Source organism: Peromyscus californicus, unplaced genomic scaffold (genome assembly GCF_007827085.1).
Source record: "Peromyscus californicus insignis strain IS unplaced genomic scaffold, ASM782708v3 Scaffold_24__1_contigs__length_46423439, whole genome shotgun sequence".
Lineage (NCBI taxonomy): Eukaryota > Metazoa > Chordata > Mammalia > Rodentia > Cricetidae > Peromyscus > Peromyscus californicus.
Window position 1 is genome coordinate 16,293,961 of NW_026294535.1, and position 21,965 is coordinate 16,315,925.

Here is a 21,965-nt window from a genome sequence, read left to right on the forward strand (position 1 = left end):
GCTGCAGAGTAGTAGTAGAGGTGGAATTTATTCATTTCTGCTTTGTAAACCATCACATACGATGGCAGGTGTTAACTAGCGTTACTTAAAATTGGCAAGAAAAGCTTTAATAATTTTAATATAACAAAGTACATTTAAAAAATACAACAGTGTATGTGATCTGTTTTAGGGTCCCCACAGTCCTGTCCTTATTTTACCATCCCTTCTGCATGTATAATTGCTCAACTGGGTTATAATTGTATCCAGTATCTAGTTTCAGAAATGAAGTTAGGAGTCCGTCCTCACCATATTCTCCACTACAATCATAGCATCAAATTTGAAATAATAAAACATTTTGCCTTTTCTGTTTGTTTATCATAGATGGGAGATCTAGATGCAACAATGGCTTACTAAACTCTATTCCCCCAAACTGAACTGACTAGATGGCTTGATTCAGTTCATGAACCTCTTTCTCTCTCAAACACACACACACACACACACACACACACACACACACACACACACACACACACACATCAGTCTAATTTCCTAAGGAAGATGCCCATGACTTTTGTGATATAAGTATTTTAATCATTGCCACCTTGTTCCAATACAGGTTGTATTGTATACTAGTTGTATTCGTAACACAGAGTCTGCATACTCAAAATAAGGACAGTAAATAAAGTAACTATATTCTCAGCTTCAGAAAATTCTGTTAGTTGCAAAACATTCTTTAAAACGACTTTACAAAATGATTTTAGGGGCTGGAAAGATGGCTCACAAGTTAGGAACACTTGATTCTCTTCCAGCAGACTCAGGTCAGTTCCCAGCACCCACATGGTGGCTGACAATTCTCTGTAACTTTTCTTCTTAGATATCTGGTACCCACTTCTGGCCACACCAGGTACTAGGCATTCACCCAATGAATTTCTATATTTGCTAGCAAAATATCATATGCACAAAGTAAATATAAATAAATCTTAAAAAAATAACACAACAACACATACGTTCCTACTCCCTTAAAAATACTGTTGTTTTTTTGTTTGTTGGTTGGTTGGTTGGTTGGTTGGGTTTTTTGGAGGTTTTTTGTTGTTGTTGTTGTTTTTTTTTTTGGTTTTTTGTTTTGTTTTGTTTGTTTTTTTTGGGGGGGGGTCTTGCTCATCACTATGGTGATTATGTAACTCAATCCAACTTTTTTAAAGATGGGAATTTTTAGGAATTCAGAAGTGACTTAAAGAATTGTTTTATGCTAGCAGTATGTCCCTATATATTAAGACACCCATAATGGCAGACATAATGATTCATTTTAGTTATTAAGTTCAATGTAGGCAATAAAGATGTATGATACTGCATTGAGACTATAAAAGAAAAATCAATGTAAAAAGTTGTGAAAACTAGCAGGAGTGCTCTTATTGCCTCAGCAATGTCTAGAAATTTACTGAGATTGCCAAGATATAAAAAGTGAAATAATTCTAAATAATTCGTTTCAAAAATATCATTTGATGGTTTTATTCAGAACAAAGGTATATGTGTCTTGACAAAAAAAGAGCCTAATTATTGCACAATATCACATTAAAGACAACCGGTCTACATTAAGAAAAGAGTAAATAATGATGAAATTTTATCTTACATTTCATTAAAGAAATAAAAGTATGTTGTAGCTATGATTAATGACTCCTCATCACTCAAACTTAGAAAATTAATCATTTTATGCATAAAAAGGAACAAACTAAGCTGGGTGTGGTGGTGTACCCTTTTAATGCCAGCATTTGGGAGATAGAGGCAGATGCATCTCTGCGAGTTCAAGGCCAACCGTAGTTCCAGGACAGCTAGAGCCAGAAAGAGAAACTGTCTCAAAAAACAAAAAACCAAACCAAAAAGGAACGAATTAGAGCATCTTGTTAAGGTGTTTAATATTTGAAAATCAATTCCCTTGTTTTAAAACTAGTAATGTTTCCCAAATATGCAGTTTTGTGTTTAGAGTCATTGTGGTGTACACTGTAAATATACTCCTTGCTTTAACCATTTCAAGCTTGACCCCAGTGACACTTCACACATTGTAGACTATGACCCAGAGACACTTTACACATTGTAGACTATAGAAAACACCAGAGCAGCATTTCTTCTAATTCTACTTGAGAAGTTTTCCTTCTCATTACAATTATTTTGTTCTGCTTAATTCACTTGTCAGACGTGACAAAAAATAAAAGTAGGTTTCATACTTTAAATTATGATAGCCTTGGGTAAAATAGTCTGAGCTTCCTTATTTCCCAGTATGAAAGGTTACTTGTTAATATGGCAATAAATTTCAAAAGTTGCTTTTCTGATATTTTAGTTATTAGGGAAAATATGCCTAGAGTAATAATATGCATGCTAAGTAGAATCTATGTATCAAGGGATATGTCACTTTTAAACTTAAGTATTAATAAAACATGCAAGCTATAAGTAGAACTTTTTTTTAAGTTCTCAGCAGTGCATTGGCAGGCAATTAAAGTTTCTTTATAAGTTCAGACAGAAATTATATGAAAAACCAATCACCAATTGGTAGCATACTAATTCTAGGAAAGGATTTCTGCTGGCAGTAAGGTAGGCATTATTTATTGTCAGATGCAACATCACACCAGATTCTCTCAGGAAGTCAGTAAGGAAGATCCCTACCTAATCACTCTGGATGCTAATTAGCTTGAAACATTCCCTCTGGCCATCGGTCTATGCTGTTTAGCATTATGTTGAGAAGTGAAAGTCAAGGTTTCTTTCAAATCAAACAGAAACCAAGAGCACAGTGTGTCTTTTAAACGCTCGGGTTGGTAGAGAAAGAATGTTCTTTTAATGAACAGGAAGGGATCTCTTAACAGAAGTAAATGAGAGGTTGGCAACACAAAGTAGTTGGCACCACTTTGATGAAGGTACCGATTTTCATAAACTCTTAGAACACCTTTAAGATGGTTTTCAATGAAATATACTTTTGGTTTCTGCTGCAATAATTAGGAAATCAGAGAAAACAGCAGTGACTCACTCTGTTGGGATGTCTATACTTTGTGAGTGTGCATTCATGTTTGTATACCAGAAACGATAAATCCCCAGCTACTACTTAGGGTCAGGTAGTGAGCTAGGATCCATGAAGTATTCTCTTTCTAAAGGTCAGATTCATGAACCTCCTAAGAGACGTCAATAATCTCCATAGTCTGATTCCTTATTGACATGTAGCTCCAGAGTCCTGACAGGTTGGAGTTAATGGTAGCATGTCAGACAACGAAGCTGTTTCTTTTCTTTCCTTCCACCATGGGGCTAAATCTGAGCTACTCCAAATGTATCTCAGGTGTGTGGCAATAAAACTATGATTATTTTTAGTCTTGGATGATTTTCAACTGTATACATGAATAAACAATGATAAATTTATCAGATTGGGGAAATTGAGGGAATAAAGAAACCTGTTATCTAGTGCTTTATAGTTGCCTATGTTCTTCAAACTTTCTTTTCTTTAACACAAGTTTGTTATATCTATAGAGAGATATAGTTCTATGTAGATCTATATAGATATCTATATAGATACACACCTCCCAACATCATATATATAGATGTACATATATTCATGTATATATGAATCTGAATTATTGAAATTCTTGAAGCAAACAACCTAAGTTATTTGGTGAGAACTGCATGTTACCTACCAAAGCTAGGGGAGATAGATCTTAAAGAATGAAGTACATGTGTAATACCATGACAGGATAACCTTTGTCATTGTTGAGAAAAATCTGTTCTGATGTTTTAAATGAAAGCAATTATTGGTACAGAGGTAAGCAGAGTTCATGGTTGATATAAACTTGAAAATAAAAGAAAACCCTAAACATTCCTGATCACTATCTGACACAGTTGATTGAAAGTTTAGAAGGGAGAAGAAGAAATGGAGATTATTCTCACACACAAAATCCCAAGGATTTCCATACAGTCTTGAGTAATAAAGGTTTTGCAAGTGGGCTCCAAATATCATATTGATCCCTTACCTAAGCTAGAATGTTTCCTACAGAATTCTGTGCATATTACAACTCCACTTTTGGGGCAAGGCTGGAGATGCTATTGTAATTATGACTTTGCTGTGTTCAGAGGTTAATGATAGATCGCTCAATTACATTTGCCAAGAGCTTGACTTCCTGTGACTTATATAATCCTATTATTTACATTTCAGAATGTTCCACATTATACAAGATTTTTAGGAAAAATAAAAAGCAGCCAAAATATTCCAAAGGATACTCTACAGAATGCTTTAAAAATGTTAAAGACAGGATTTGAATAGAAATAAAGTGGCTGTCTGTGTTATGGAAGTTTCAGGGCAAAAGCCCAGCTCAAGAAAACCCAGCAGACCTAGCTGGGTCCCCTGTCTCAATGCCTCCATTAAGAAGATAGTTAATGATGAAAGGCAGATAAAGGAGATTTAATCTACTTGGACATGTCGGTAAGATAAAGAGGTTCAGTGACTCCAGCTATGTCTTGAGGTCACCATCTGAACTTTAAGTGGAAGAAGAATCATTGTGCCAGAGCAAGAGTTACGCATAATTAAGCAGTCTTGTTCAAGGTGTAATCCAGTTGACCATTTGTTTTCAGTTTTGGCTTCACAAAGGGTTTGAAGAAGCCTTTATTACTTGATATGGCAGTATCAAGATCTTGATGGGATATTGAGCCATGTGACCCAGCCAGGTCTGCTGGGTTTTCTTGGATCTTGGAATCCAAGGTGACTGACAGTTTATGAGAATGAGTGGAAGGTTTTATGGCCTTTCAGAGATCTGGATCAGGACACAATAAAAGCTGAGAGTACTATGGCTTGGTTACTCTAATTTTCATACCTTCAGCCTTCTCTGTTTTTACGTGTGTGGGAGGGGTCCAGTAAATTAGTTTATGTATCCCCTGTATTTGGCTATCCACTCCTTGAGTAATTAGCATTATCTAAATAGAGGATTCAGCAGTAGTCTAGCCCAAAGTAAAGGAGACAGATAGGAAATGAAGACAAAGAGGCTAGGCTTTTCTCCGGCTTCAGTCAACTCTTGGACCCAGAATTAGAAATTAATTCTTAATTAGCAAGAGAAAGTTTTAAACACATTACACTTGTATACTTTGTATAATTTTAACCTTTGAACGTATGCCACTGGAATAAAAGAACAGGAAGAGCTGATTTTATATTTCCTTTTCATCTTTTATCTGTTTTAATTAGGTTTAGTGAACCTTAGTTCTGTCGTGTTGCTATGATAAAATATCCTGACAAAAGTAACATAAGGGAGGAAAAGTTTATTTTGGCTTACTGCTCCAGAGGGACACAGTCTATCATGACAGGGAAGATGTGATTAAACGGAGGGAAAGCATGGTGGCAAGGACAGGAGGCTGGCTAGTCACCTTTCATCTATACACAGAAAATGGAGAAGAGGGAATAAGGGCCTGCTATGACAGTTGCCTAACTCCTCTAGTGACGTTCTACCTCTGGAAGGTTCCACAGTTTTCTCAAACTGTGCTGTAGGGGACAGCTGCGTTCAAACACCTGATACTGACATTTCACAGTCAAACCTTGGCAAAATGATCGACTAGTATTTTCTAATTTTGAGACTGAAGAATTTCAATGCATGTCATACTGAGAAGTTGGATTGTCTAAATGGTGGGTGTCTTGATCTATAAGGGATAGTATAAAAGATAAAAGTCTTCCATCAGTATAATGCTGTCACTGACTTGAAATGTTTCATTTAAATAGCTAATGTTGCACATTCATCAACAAGTGAAAAACAACTTTTAGTAAGCCTACACCATAATATCATAAGTATCTTATGGACTGACATGGACCTATCTTGCTCACTTTACTGAGAATGCAATCAAGACATTTTAGTCTATACATCAGAGAGTGATTCAGCTTTAGTTATTAATATTGAATGTAGTAAAACACTGTGCAGTGAAGGCAATTCCAAGTTGTAAGACAGAATCTTGGGTCTTAAATATGAAAGGGCAACCCTATAAGATCAAGGTACAGTTTTTATATTTGTGTCTTCCAGTGTTTTAATAAAATGATATAAATGGAAAGTAATCATTAGCACTACATATTGCAAATTAAATGCAAATCATCATGTCAAAGATGACCTTAACTGAAATGTAATGAAGTAAATGTAATTTAAAGGGGCGGGGCTAGATGTGTCAATGAAGTGGGGATAAGAGGATATAACAAAAGGAAAGTGTTTGAGAAGCTTTATATAAATGTACTACTGAGGTGTCTAGGCTTTTACCAAATTGAAGCTGCATCCAGATCTAATGTATCACATTAAAAAATATTTTTAACCATTTTTAAATTATTTCTTTCATGTTTGAGATTATAACACAATTATATAATTCCCTTTTCCTTTCTTCTCCCTAAATCCTACCATACATCCCTCCTTGGTCTCTTTCAAATTCACGACCTCTATTTTTTTTTTTATAAATTGTTGATATATAAATAAACATGTGTGTGTATACACACATACATTTTTAAATATAGCCTGCTAAGTTTGTATAATAATGTTTCCATAAATGATTTCAGGGATGAAGAAAAATCACACCCAATCAAAATAAAGAGTTGTGGTACCAACCCCAAAAGGTACCTCTACAAAAATCTCCCACACCTAAGGTTCAGGGATCATTGCAGAAAAGGCAGCAGAAGGATTTGAAGATCAAAGGGTCATGAAACATACTCTGAGACTGTGTCTCTTAGAAATGTCCCAAGTTACACCCATAAAGTGTTACTAACAGGAAAGCCTAAACAGGAGCTGAACAAGGACAACGATGCCAAAGTGGACAGTGGAAAGCCAATGAGGCCTCAGCCTATACAAAGAACTGCAGGCAACCAAAGAACACTGAGATCTTGACCCTTGAAATGTTCTGTGAGCACTGGCAAAGGACTTTCTCCTCACCACAGTTTCAGTTCACTACTTGCCCTGCTGTCATAGAGTTACCTTACACACTTCCTTTGCAACATGATTATGTCTCTGTAATAACATGTTCTACTGCTGCAAGGTGACATGGTCACATGATGGCTGGTGTACTTGAATTAATTACAACTGCACTTTCACTGGGATAATTTTTATGGGAATGTTTTTGTATTGGAATGACAAGTGGATCTAAATGTCATAGCCCATGATAAAAAAAAAAATAACATCATAAAGTAACAAGCACCTTCTGTTGAATCAAATTTGTAAAGAGAATTTTGTCTTAGGAAAGGTCTCTATGGGTGCTCCTAATGGCACACACATATTTATTTAAAAATTTATGACTAATGTGCACAAGTGAGTGAACACATGTGACACTTGTCCATCGGGGACTGAGTTACAAGTTGCCTCACTCAGAATGATTGTTTCCAGATCTGTCCATTTACAGGTATATTTCACAAATTCCTGTTTCCTTAATAGCTGGATCTTCAGATAACTATGTCTCCTTTGGAATACACACAGAGGCCAGGAGACTAGTAAGGGAGAGGGGCTTTAAGGAGATGGACAGTGGAATACAGTGACTTAAAGCAGAGAGGGATAAAAAATACAAGAAGGGTTAAATGAGATGGGGTAAGAGGGTAGGTAGAGGAAGGAAGTCAGGGAGAGATATTACTAACTTCTGAAAAGGTTACATGAAGACTGCTGCCTCAGGACCTTCCTAAAATACAAATATATATATTTACATGAAATTACCCTAGAGTGGGGCAAGAATGCTCCTATTATACACAACAGGCTAACAAATAGGAAGCCCAATGTTAAAGATGGGTTACTTCTGTTGGTGTTGTTGGCTAGTGAGGTCCCTCCCATAGGTGCTTCAGATTGTAGGCTGTTGCTCTTATTCCCAGTGACCATCTAGAACTTGATGATAAGACTCCACTGCTGAAGGTGCATACTTAAGTCATACAGCATCGAACAATCAAGCTGCTATTAACCTGGAGGAAAGTAATTATCTATTTTACCCACCTGTGAATTCTTCAAACTATAATAATGACCTGCCTGTCAAGATGTGTCCCACTGGTGCTGTGGTGGGATGAGTACCATCACAGTAATCAAGAGCTGTATGGTTGCATATAAGACTCACCCCACTGGAAAGACTGGGTACTAGGTGAGCCAGAACCTAGCTCACCTTGTTCAAGGCTAGCTGCTAATTTGTTCATGGGATATAATATTAAACAAGCTCCTAATGAAGTTGGAATGCTGCAGATTAAAACCCACACTTATTTCAGTGTTATATATCAACAATCCTTGTGTCTTACCTAACCTCCTTTGTCTATACAAAAAAAAAAAAAAAACATTTAGAATGTTTTAATTTAGGATACCATTAACTCTCACCAACTGAAAAGATAAGACTAACATTAGCCAGTATATTATATTTGCTATTAGCCCGTATCTGAGATTATAGCATACATTTCTCTAATTTGCTATCATTTGTCTATCTGATGCTCCAACCCACTGTGTTTGGAAAATGTACTGACTTAATACTTGCGTTTGCTCTGTGCTTATAAAGTTTATGTGACTACTTTCATTGTGGAACTAAATTTCTGTTCCCTGGTCATGATCCCTTGCATTCATATCAGAATAAAATATTTATTTCTTTTGGAGTGAGAAGTGTGTTATTCATCAACAATGATTTGAAATCCTCATCCAATCATTTGATATCTAGATCTTTAACATCTAGCTTGCTGAGGTTATCTCCCTGGGTGGTCATATTTCTTCAGAATGGATTTTTTTCTTTCCCGGATGTTAATTCATCAGTAATTCTGCTGTATATACTGGGCATTTGGCTTTCATGAAATGGAAATTCTAGATCTTTTTGTACTTCTCCAATATGCCTTATATTTTGGTTAACTTTTTAAGCAGAAAATCAACCTGACCACATGACAGTGGCCAACTCAAGATCCTGGGGTAGCCTCAATCTCAGCTCATTTCTTCCTTCTCTCCAGTCTCCTCCTCAACTAAACTGATTTCAGTCAGCTTCATGTATGTGTGCATGATTCAGGGCTCAGTCAAAATACTGGAAAGAATTTACACACACAATTCAGGTCCATCCTCTTTAGGTTCTTTGAGACTCTCACTTCCAAACAGAAGTGGTTGTCCTGAACTTAACTTTATTAGTTAACTGGAAAGAACTTGGGCTTGGTAAAGTTTATCTAATTTTGGAGAACAGTGATTTCCTCTGATAGACTAAAATTAGAAGAAATATGCAAATTTTACCTTTTATGCTATTTCCTTTCCTCCACATTTCTACTTTTCTGTAGACTCTGCTTGGCTTCAAGCACTCTCCCAGCCCTTCAAGTGTTCTGCTGTTATTTTGCTTTAGACTTTGAGTTTAATTTTTCAGTCTTTATATTTGTTATCTGAAGAGAGTAGGCAACCTAAGAGTATAGCCAAAGTAATCCTTAAGTAAACGTTCTAGCATCATACTCTTTCATTTATTTGCCTTCAAAAATCATTAATTTGGACTATGGGCATAGTTCAGTGCTAATGTGCTAGCTGATCCTTTGAAAATCTAGAATTTTATCCCAAACAGCCAGATAAATAGATAGATGACAGAAAGATAGGTATTTGAATAATAGATAATAGAGGGTTGATCAATGATTTTGTATATTGATCATATATATGATAGATAAATATGTGGATAAATAATAGGTACATAGATAGATGATAGATTGATAGGTTGATGGTAGATAGGTATATAAGATAGTCACATAGATAAAAATAGACAGTAGATAGATGATATATAGATAGATGATAGATTAGAAAAATAGATAGATAGATAGATAGATAGATAGATAGATAGATAGATAGGCAAACAGACAGATAGATAGGTAGAAAGATACGATTTAAAGATATAAATAGATTTTCAGACAGGCAGATGAGCAGTATATTAGCCTCCTATCAGCTTTGACAGAAATAACATCTTTGATGTATGGGTTATAATGAAATACTTGCCTAGAATAATTTTCAGGGTCTTAAAAGCCATGTGGCAGGCAGATTTCTGATGCATGACAAAAACAAGGTGAAAAGGCTTAGCATCTCATCTTTCCATGGTATGTGTTTCCTTTGTCACTTGAGCCATTGGGTCATATTGTTTCTGCTCAACACTGTAAGGAAACATGGCAGTCGTTTATGTGACATTTGTCTCATACAAGGTTAATTTACCTCAAATGCCACTGTTCTCCTTACCTCCTTTGAAACTGAAAAACCAAGAGTAACTGAGATATTCACAGGACTCAGAGGCACCATGGCCAACAGATCATCAAGTATCAGTGCCAAGATTCCATTCTAGATGGCCCAACCTCCAGTCATCACTTCTTTCCTGACCCAAGCCCTACCTTTCCTCCATACCTAAGGATAATATCAGCTGGAAACATAGGTTGGGGGAGCATCTCCAGACAATAATCCTCCAGTTCACTTTACTAAGATTTTGAATAAACCTTTGTTCTTGCTTCAAAAACCTATCCTTGCTTTACTTGGTCCTTTTCAAACAGATGGTTAACAGGCTTGCTTTCAGTAAAAGTTTCTTAAACTACAGAAAGAATAGAACACACACGTACACACATGTGTGAATATTTGTGTATACTTGTACACAATAAGGAGTCTAAGTCTATATGGTCACCATTTGGGGTATGGGTCTTGTTCCTCAAACACGGAACAGCTAGTGCTGACAAAGAAGTCTGCTGTCAGGGTGGTAATAGCAGCCGTCATCCTTTAGAGTGACTCAGCATGCCACTTTCATGCTCAAAGTGACAAAGGCTGTAAGGTATGCCATCAGACGTCATTCTGCTTAAACTCTCACTTAAGAAGCCCCTAATGTGGTTTCCTCTTTTCAGAATCAACTAACCTAGAGAATCCACCAGGCCCAGGCCATGCCTGTCAGATCGAGTACATGAGGGGCTTGCCAACTCCCACCTCTCAGAGAAGCACCACTCAGCCCACTCTGAGTATCTGAGTTCTAGGGAACAGGCCTGGTTGCTTTTGCCTTCTACCTTTTCCTCCTACATTACCTCATCCTTTCCCAGAACTCTAATTACCATCCCTATGCTAATGACTACCAAATTTATACCATCAACCCACTTCTCTCCTCTGAGTTCCAAACTGGAACTTCCAACAGCCTAATTTACATCTACTTTGAATGTCTCACTGGTATCTCAAATTCAACATGTCAAAAATCAAACTCTTAATTTTCTGCCTTCCTCTCCCCACAGCACATTTCCCCAACTTTTTCAATCCATTTGTTCAACACAGACTTTAAACCTGTCTTCTTCATATTTAAAAAACTCTTTGAAATCTTTAGGGAAGAAAAGAGTTATAATCCATTGGAAAACTAGGTTTAAAAATAACAGTTCATTGGACAAAAAACATGAAAAGTTTATTATAGTATTTGTCACAGCTAACAAAATAGTAAAACAATTTATTAAATATTATACAAGAGGTTAATATATACAGTGTCTGTTCTCAGAAAATTTGTTACAGAAGCTTCCAGAATTAAAGAAATCCTACCCTGTGCCATCTAAATATTTATATATGTGTGTGTGTGTGTGTGTGTGTGTGTGTGTGTGTGTGTGTGTATGTGTGTGTGTATGTGTGTGATGTATTTGTCTGGAAAATTGGCAAGTGATCATTTGTCCCTAAGATGGCATGTTTATATTAATGTCACAATATAAAACATTCCAACTTTTAAAAGTCCCAGAGTCTTTAATTTTTTTGTGATTTTTTATTAAGAAAATCTTTTTTATTCATTTTACACACCAATCAAAGATCCCCCTCTTCCCTCCTCCTACCCCCCAGCCTCCCCCACAAACTACCCCCTGTTCCTCCCCACAAGAAGGCAATTTTTTAGGCACTTTAAAAGTTCAGTTTCTATAAACTATCTGAAGTCTCGCTAAAAGTTCAATGTTCCTATGAAGTATTCAAGGTGTCATGACGGTGGATTCTTATAAAATAAAAAACAATTTAAATATTTTGTTATTCCAAGAGAGAAGAATGAGGGCATGGTCAAATAAAATCAAAGCAAAATAAAAGCGCGACCATGTAAAACTCTCTGTGTCAGGCATCTGGCATTCACTCACCATCTTCTGGACTCCACGGGGCCTCGGCCACTTTTACACCTACCTCTACTTTTTGCAAAATATGCAACTGGTCTGCTAGACTCAGGTTGGATCTAATTCATATGTGCTGCTGTCCTTGGTTGTTATGCAATAGTACTGGCATCTCCAAAATGCTGGAATATCACACATACAACTGGCCTGTCCCTTCTGGAACTCTGGCTCCACCATCTAGTACCAAACATCAACTTTTCTCTATGACCCCTTCAATCCTGGAGCTTCTACTGCAATTGCAGGTCCAAGTTCACCTCTCCTAACCTCACATGGTGTCTAGCATCAACTGCTCTCCATGACCCCCTTCAGGCTTTCTGATCCAGTACCACCAGCAAGACTCTTACACACTACCAAGTTTGGCTGCCAGTAGAGACGTTGCCCTCTCTGGCCATAGGTTCTGTGTGTTGATTCTGTGAAAACACTTCCAGATGTAAAATCACTTCAGTGATGCTGGCCTCTTCTTAATCAAAGCTAATGCTTTATCTGTAGCTACCCAGCATTATTTGTCCTGGTAAAGCTAAATTTTCACTTTCTTTTATCTTAATTTAAAATACTGAATAGTCCCAACGTAGTCTTCAAGAGACTCTCAAATTTCCCCCTGCAAAGTCACAAGCCCACCCTCCATCATCTGCACTGTTCTCAAAATTTTGTCTTCCAAATTCACACTAAAAAGCTCACTGTTTTCTTAGGACACAATGCCTTTTCTGGCCCAAAGTTCAAATAACCCCACAATCTCCCCCCAAAAGTATATTGTTTTAATTATTAATTATATAATATTATATATATATATATATAAATATATAATTATTAATTATATAAATATTAATTATATATTGATATAAAAGTATATATCTGTCACAGAAACACCATAATCCTAGTGCCAACTTCTGCCTCAGGGTTTCTATAGCTATGATAACAAAAAATTACCAAAAGAAGTTGGGTAGGTGGGAAGGGATTATTTCACGTTATGGCTTGTAGTTCACCATCCAGGGAAGTCAGGACAGGAGCTCAAGGCAGGAACTGATACAGAGGTCATGGAGGCATGCTGCTTACTGGCTTACCCCCTATGGCTTCCTCAGCTTGTTTTCTAAAACAATCCAGACCATCTGTCCAGAGTGACCTGGACCCTCTTATATGAATCATCCATCAAGAAAATGTCCCACAGACTGCACGAGGTGTCACACCTTAGGCACTGGGTTCCAAAAAGCCCGCTCATGCACCAGGGAAGGATTCTGATCTCCCTACCTGGGAGACCCCCAAACAGTTCAAGCTAAACAACTGTCTTGACTGAATGTACCAGGCTCTGCTGATTCCCCATGGGAGACCTTGACTTGGAAAAGGTGGGAATGGGTGGTGGGTTGGGGGCAAAGGCTGGGGGATGGGAAGAGGGAGGAGGAGGGATCTGTGATTGGTACGTAAAATGAATAGAAAATTTCTTAATAATAAAAATTTAAAAAAAGAAAATATCCCACAGGTTTGCCTATAGGTAAATCCAGTGAAAACATTTTCTCTATTGAGATCTCCCCTTCCAAATGACTAGCTTGTATCAAGTTGACATAAAATTAGCTAGCACGCTGGCTAAAATACAAGTACTGAGGTTCTGAACTCACATATACATAAACAAGAAACGTGGATTCAACAATCTGTGTGTATATAACAGTAATAATCAAAGAAAAAGAGGAAATCAATTTGAGACAGAGAGATGGGGCCACATTGTAGGAGTTGGATGTTTAAAGGATTGAATAAAGGAAAGGAAATGAGTGAGATGATATGAATACTTTCATTTAAAAATATAGTAAAAAAAAAGAATTATGTTGCATCTTTAGAAGGCAGTCTCATAACTTTTTGTATGACTCAGGCACAGTAGTTTCCCAAATGCAATGAAAGCATCTGCCCACAGAGACTTAGAGACATGTGTTAAAAGTGACATTGTGAAAAACAGACAAAATTAGAATCAATTCAAATGTTCATCAACTGGTCAGTTTCTGCAGGGGTAAAACTACTTTGCATCTGAAGGCTTTGGGGATTTATCAAGGAAAACAATATTGTTATTAGAGATTCAGATTCTAAGGTCTGGTTCTGGATCCAAATGCCGCCCTGTATTATGAAGAAAAAAAAAATGAACGTGTGTGTGTGTGTGTGTGTGTGTGTGTGTGTGTGTGTGTGTGTGTGTGAATTATTAGTAGATTGATCATGCCTGGGGAGTGAGGAATTCTCCATTGGTCTTTACCTCACCTACAATAATTTTACAAATTATGTATGAAACAAAGGCCAGGAAATCCAAATAGGCTGATTCAGTTATCAGAACTGGCAGATTAGAGCCTCTCTTTGGAAATGAGTCTTTCTCATGTTGCTGGGGGGTCAGGGAACCTGGGGTAGTCTATTTTCTCCCCTAGAGTGGCATTTTCTGTAGGATTTCTGATTCCCAGAGCTCCCATGATGGTGTGACATTACACATGACCCTCTAACAGATGTGTTAGTGTGTGGATAGGCTGCATGAGAAGAGCAGTTCTTTATAGTCTGAGACTATCCTGAGGGCTGGGTAAGAGGACCTCTATTTACAAGGGAGACTTCCAGAGAAGAGAGGGTTGAGAAAGAGAGGGAACAGATGGTACCACTAAATGGTAGAGCAGCAAACCTGGAAGTCAACATGAGTGATCTCCTTGGGGTCTCATCTAGAACGTTACACTTCCTTAATAGCCAGTAGCTGTGTGTGTTACACAGATGATGGAAATCCCCCAAACCCTAAATAGCTAAATAAATCTACTTTGCTATTTTTAAAACAATATAGTTTAATGAGTTGAAGTGGGTGGCAGCAGACTTTTCAGCTAATGAGTACTAGAGGGTTTTGGAGACACAAATTTAGGAACAGCAATAGGGTCCATTACTATTATTTCATTTATAGATCAATAATGGAAAAGAAACAATACAGTCAGCAACAAGTATAAATCTACAGGAAAATACACACACACACACACACACACACACACACACACACACACACACACACACATTTATGTGAAATACTAACAAAGACAAAACTCTACTGGCAAGGAACTACTCATGGTACCTGAGGCTACCCAGTAAGGAGATACAAGTATATATAATCATGTATGCACATATATACTAGCATACAGTTTTTCCAGTGTTAAGGACCATTCTCATGTCATTCGAGACAAGTGTTCTCCAGTTGAAGTACATCTCAGTCCCTTTCTCTGTGCAGCTTAGAGGAGACTCTTAATCTGCTCTAGACCTGGGGATGGCTTAGAACTCATAAGCGTTTTACTTTGGCCCAGCTAAAACTATGCTGGATATTTGTTATAGCCTTATGTACATAGTTACCAAACTCATATTCTTTATATAAATGGAAGGATTTTACTGTTTGTAAGTAAATACATAAAACTAAAAAAAATAAATAAATGAAATCTATTTTAAATAAGAATTTTATTCATCGGAGAAATAAGAATTAAAGATAATTTAATAACCTTTTTATTTTGACTTTTGTCACTGATAAAAATCATAAGCCATTAGGACAGCAGCAGAGACACTTTTGTAGACTAGCTAAGGGCAAACTCTGCCAGGATACTGTCCAATATGGGATGTGGGATAGGTACCTTTGGAAACAGTAGACAGGGAAGGGCAGATTTTTATAAGAAAGCTCACTCTTCTTAGACATGATGACAGGGCATTATGGGAAAACACTGAGAGCCAGACGTTTCTGGAGAAGACATTAAGTCTTTTTGATTGATGGTTTGCCACAAAGTAAATAGTGCACCAGACTGGGAATTTTTAAATAAACTAATTAGGTCAAGTTACCTTATTTGCAGCCACAGAGCCTCAGCTATTTAAGAATCAAGTTAGTCCATGGGGTCTCTGAGGATGATTTCCACTCTCTCTTGCAGTGTTTAGTACATTTATTATTTCTTGCATTCTAACTCAGGGTTACACAGGGCATTTGTGAGTGAGAAGCTGTCTAAGCCCCGTGGTAATGGCAATTGGTGGCAAGTTCCACCACAAGTGAACACAACTCCACCCCCTTCCACCCTACAAATATACGAAGCACTTGGCTTTAGGAAATAATACGTTCCCTGAACCGAGGTTAAAACATCACTCTCAGGCATAGCATTAAACAGAAGAATTGATGTATTTGTATAGAACTTTTGAGTTCAGTACAAATGCACCTGCCTATGTTGCTGTTAGATCACAGAGGCCATCCCTATAGAAAGGATCAGCCACATCTTATGTCTTAGTTGGGGTTTTCATTGCTGTAAGGAGGCACAATGACCGCAGCAACTCTTGACAACAACTAAAAAGCATTTAATTGGGGCTGGCTTACAAGATCAGAGGTTTAGTCCCTTGTCATCATCAGAGCAGGAAGCACGGTAGCACATAGGCAGATAGGGTGCTGGAGAGGTAGCTAAGAGTTCTACATCAGGATCCTCAAGCAACAGAAAGAGAGAGTGATACTGGGTTTGGCTTGAGGATTTTAAATCCCAAAGCCCACCCCTAGTGACACATTTCCTCCAATAAGGCAACACCTCCTAATAGTGCCACTTCCTATGAGCCTATGGGAGCCATTTCCATTCAAACAACCACACCTTATATCCTGTCTAGTACCTTTCCAAAGCTGCTAAACTCTTAGCATGTAACAGCCACAAGGTAGGCTGAGATAGTAGAATTAGCTTCCTAAATTGAGGTCTTATATTAATTATTCTTTTTTTATAATCTTTTTATTTTATAATTTAATTTAATTTTACATATCAACCACGGATTCTCTTGTCCACCCCCCCCCCCCCCCCATTCTCCCCAGCCAACCCCTCATTCCCATCTCCTCCAGGGCAAAGACTCCCCTGGGGTTGAGTTTAACCTGGTAGATTCAGTCCAGGCAGTCCAGTCCCCTCCTCCCAGGCTGAGCAAAGTGTCCCTGCATAAGCCCCAGGTTCCAAACAGCCAGCTCATGCACTGAGGACAGGTCCCAGTCCCACTACCTGGATGCCTCCCAAACAGATCAAGCTAATCAGCTGTCTCCCTTATCCAGAGGGCCTGATCCAGCTGGAGGCTCCTCAGCTATTGGTTCATAGTTCATATGTTTCCATTCGTTTGGCTATTTGTCCCTGTGCTTTTTATAATTAATTGCTTTTCATTAATCTGATGAGCTCAGAAAACCCTCCCCTGTAGAGTTCATAACTTTAAAGAATTTCTTTGTTTAGGGGAGTTGCTGTTGCCTCTTCTTCCCTAGTTTCTGCTTCTGGGTGTGGCTGGTATAGTCCTGTTCAGACAATCCTACCATTAGAGCTCCTGTGCTGTGAGCTTTCAGTTCCTTATGGTGGGAAAGACCCACCCTGCAATGCAGTCTCTTGCTGATGGTGCTCATCAGCATTTTACCTGTGCCTCCTCTGCTGTTTCTGTACCAACCTTATTTGTCTCTCGAAAAAGTACATTCCCTGTGGAGGAACCAGAAAGCCTGGGTACTTGGGCTGTTAGAGTGCTTGTGACATGGAAATACTTTTCCAGAAACTCATGGACCCAGTATCCACTGGATGTGGGCAAAAGAAAAGCATGTGGAATGTAAGGCCATTTGGGTAGATCCTTACAGAGCTACATTTAAATGGGATGCAACTGCTTGGCAAAGAGAGTAAAAGGACAGGACCACTTGGAGCAAATACACTGACCTGGTTGCTGGGAAGATTGTAATGCAGAGGGTCTGAACACAAAAAGACCTGGTAAAGAAGTGATCAAAGAAATGAGCAAAAAAGACAAGGCCATCCTTAGAGAAATCCCTACTGCAGAACATGACTGGAGCCGTGTGGCCTTGAACAGCTGATAAGTTGGATTCCGCTTGGTATATCTCATACACACCATCTCAGGAAGGAGTGGCATTCAACTCTGCACCTAACAAGAGGTTTATTGAGAAATGCTGAAAGATCCAAAGAGGCCGCCAAGACTCATTATTAGTAAGAAACTCCCCTGGACTGCCTCCTCCCCCTGCACTTGTGATGTGTTATCTGAGTCTGAAGTCAACTGTCCAGGAGTAACAAGAGTAAAAGAAGATTCCTCCTTGGTTTTGTTTGTTTGTTTGTTTGTTTGTTTGTTTCCAGCAGAGTCATAGAGTTCCCTTAGAAAAACTGTCAGGCAGTTCACATAAACAAGAATTTGCCAGACTAGATGAAGCTCTCTACACTGCTGATCAGAAGTCTCATGAGACTGTAGAAATACGTGCCCAAGTAGAGGTTATGATCACTCAAAGATAAAAAAGGAGAAACATAGGTGAATGGCCTGGGAAGCCAGAGAGAGCAGAGCAGAAATCAAAACTCTTGTAAAAGAGGACAGAGGCATGTGGAAAGGATGGAATCTAACATAACAGGAAGAAGCAGATAGCAGGACTGAATTCTGGAGCAGCTGCTCATAAAAGGGCAAGTCTTCAGAGAAAAGAAATATGGGGTATCAGTAAAGTTGTTGATCTTGCTATGTTCGATACTTAGACTTCCAATGTAGTTCAGTATGACCAAGGATCTTCAACTAATCCAAGTATAAGAACAGTGGATTTGCAGATTTTTATGGACTTTGCAATGATTGTGATCAGGCCTGGAGACATGGAAAGATAAATGGTTCAGTGTCTTTCTAGGTCCAGTAAAAATCTGAACAAAGACATGATGGTGGTGACTTAGAAACCAGTACAAAGACCAACAACTTGTTCCTGATAAGAAGCATTCTAGTTGAGAGAGCCTGAGATGGACCAGTTCAGTTTGGGGATAATCCTTTAGGCTTGGACAAGTTTATGGAATAAGCTAAACAGAATAGTGGCCTTAAAAACCTTCTTGCTGTTCTCCTTGCCTTCATGTTCATATCCTTTTGGGGCTCCTGCGATTTGAACATCTTCAACTGATCACTCAACCAATTCTAAAAACATACCTCAGAACAGTTTTCATTATTCATAAATAGATTATTATCCACAGCGATCCACCCCATGTTATTTTGTATTTCTTTCTTTATTGAGAGTTACTTCATAGTAGAATCTTAATTTTCTCTTGCCTATTTGTGGTAGATGGATACAAGCTAGAGTTCATCACATTTGCTCTTCCAGTGACTGGAATATCTGGGTTAAGGTCTTGTTTTATGTCATCAGAGCTTTGTTTTCTTTCTTCTAAATGCCAGTGCCCTCATCTCTAAACTGAGACAAATGATATCAGCTCTGTCTGCTTCCTAGTGAGGTTATGAATATCAAATGCTTCAGAAAGAGCTTTAAATACTGCAGGATCCATCTATAGGCACAAGATGTGCTTAGATGCATAATAGAATAGAGGAAACATACAATGGGAGATGGAAAGGTCATTTAAAAATGTAATCAGTAACATCAATAATACATTTTTTTTTATTAAACAAGAACTGCATACCTCCTGAGCTGTGTCATAGCTCTATCCTGCCTGTATGTTGAACACAAAGTTATGTAAAGGATACAGTACTATACTTTAGGCATTTAAAGTCTAGTCTGGGCGAATGACATGCAAGCAGCTAATTAAAATACAAGGTCATCATTGGCATTCCAGACATGCTGAGCATGTCGTAATAGGATGCTGAAGATGCAGAAGAGTCCGTTAACTCTGCCTGAGAGAAATGCTTCAGAACAAAAGCAATGACAAGTCTGTTTTGGATTATTCATTTCATCAGAGGTGAGATTTAGGATCAGAAGATAGGAATTTGAAGCTCTAGATTTCAATTGTAGTCTGATTTCAGAAACCCAGATGATCATTCTCTGCATTTGTATTTGTATAAAGAACATATAGCTGGCCGGGCTGTGGTGGCGCATGCCTTTAATCCCAGCACTCGGGAGGCAGAGGCAGGCAGATCTCTGTGAGTTCGAGGCCAGCCTGGTCTCCAGAGTGAGTTCCAGGTGCAAAGCTACACAGAGAAACCCTGTCTCGAAAAAAACAAAAACAAACAAACAAACAAACAAAGAATATATAGCTAAGGTATTACCATTGCTGCAGAAGTTCAAAACTGGTAACAGTTTCCAATAATAGCCCTTTGATTGGGTCAGAGTAATAAATCCCATTGCACCATTTTATGCTTTTAGAAAATGATTGGCAAGCCTGCATGACTGTGTGGGTCATAGAATATAGTACTGGGCATTACTGGGATGTAAATCATATGTATCATCCACGGAGAAAACTTTTTATGTTGAATTTCAAATTATACAAAACTCCAATCCAATCTAAGTGAATCTGATAAAGAATGGCATCAAGAGTGATATTTAAAGCTTCCAAAATGATGGAGCAAATGGTCAACAGCCGTCCTTGAGTTATCCACATCTGGTATCCTTGTTGAACTACCCCCACACTTAGATTGAATGAGAAAACAAAGCTTTTTGATATATTATTTCTCAACTCAAATGCCAATATTTCTGCTATATTATGAGAATTCCCAATGAAGACTAGTGATCTGAGCATCAATATTTGATAAATAGCTTGAGTTTCAGCTGGCAGGCAAATGAGGTCATTGGCAGAAAAATATGACACTTAAATTAATTTTTGAAAATGATGATTTTGACAGATTCAGCTCAGTAGAATAAGGATGAAGTTATATATAGTTGACAAAAGAAAAGAGGAAAGGTTAATAGGAATTAACAATATAGATATAAAATGGTTCAGAGTTGGTACTGGTTGGTACTGGTGATAGAAGACAATGAGTTTGAAATATTGTACTGAAGACTATTTTTACACGAGCATGAACAGAATGGAATAGGTCTCTTGTAAAGAAGCAATGTGGAGATCATATAAGGATTCTGCTTGTAGAGTTTATAGTTCAAACAAGTCATCTACTAAGGTAAAGAAGGCCATTGGAAAGTAGAGAAGATCATTGGAAGATAGAAAATTCCATTGGGACAAGCTTACTTACCAGAAACTGTGTTATATCCAGATAGGCATGATAATCACATTCTTGATTATTCCATTCTATTCCAAAGCAGTAGATGTTCTCTCTATACATAAAAGGTCTATTACCAAGGATTAGTTGGAATGTAGGGGCTATCAGACAGAGCTTCTTGGATGCCAAGGAAGTCTTAGGTTGGAAATGTCATTACTGATTCAGATCTTTCATTAGCATAAAGATGTGTGTGTGTGTGTGTGTGTGTGTGTGTGTGTGTGTGTGTGTGTGTGTGTGTTTAAAGTTTCTGCATATTCTTGATTCTCCAATTTTAGTGTCTTGGACATATTATTTTAAATGAAAAATACAAAAATATATACTATGTGTTCAATATAAAAATGAGTAGAGATAACAAGAGTCTTGATATCTGTAATTAATTGTTGAATGTGGGTGCTGTATAAATGGTGTTTCAGCAACAGGGTTGACTAGAAACCTTTTTCTTCTATAATATTTAGCAACCTGCTCTATGTCTTTTTTCCCAGAAGACCACTGATTCTATGAGACAGCTTTTTAAAATTATACAAAGACAAATTCTCCCCTCAATTGTTTGTCAGAGGAATATAGAAGTCTCATTTTACGTATATACACTAGTTGTTAACAATGGTCTTGGTTGTCTTTCAGAAGTTAAAGGTAAGACCATATTCCTGAAGATACTACATACTTCCAGCAAATATCTTCAGGAACTTGAGCTGAAACTGACCTGAAGCCTCTTATCTGAAGATAGGCTCTCATTGTATCAGAAGATGTAATGCAAGATGCCAAGCAAGAAGAGCAATTGGTAGTCCTACTTAGATGTAAAACTAGTGGACCAATGATGGGACCAGGAAAATACACAAAATGGAGCAACAGTGATGCTTTTATCTTAAGGGGGACCCAAGGATGTCTAATTAGAATGAATACACACTTAATAGGAAGGGATTTGTGTTGGTACTACAAACCTAGCCAGCTACCCTTGACTGGAGAGGTCATA

The 21,965-nt window shown here is 37.8% G+C and overlaps 1 long non-coding RNA gene across 1 annotated transcript in view; it reads right to left on the minus strand.

The window, feature by feature from the left end:
- Positions 1 to 21,965, minus strand: part of LOC128119721 (uncharacterized) — a 102,617-nt gene that overhangs the window by 7,896 nt on the left and 72,756 nt on the right. The window lies entirely within an intron of this gene.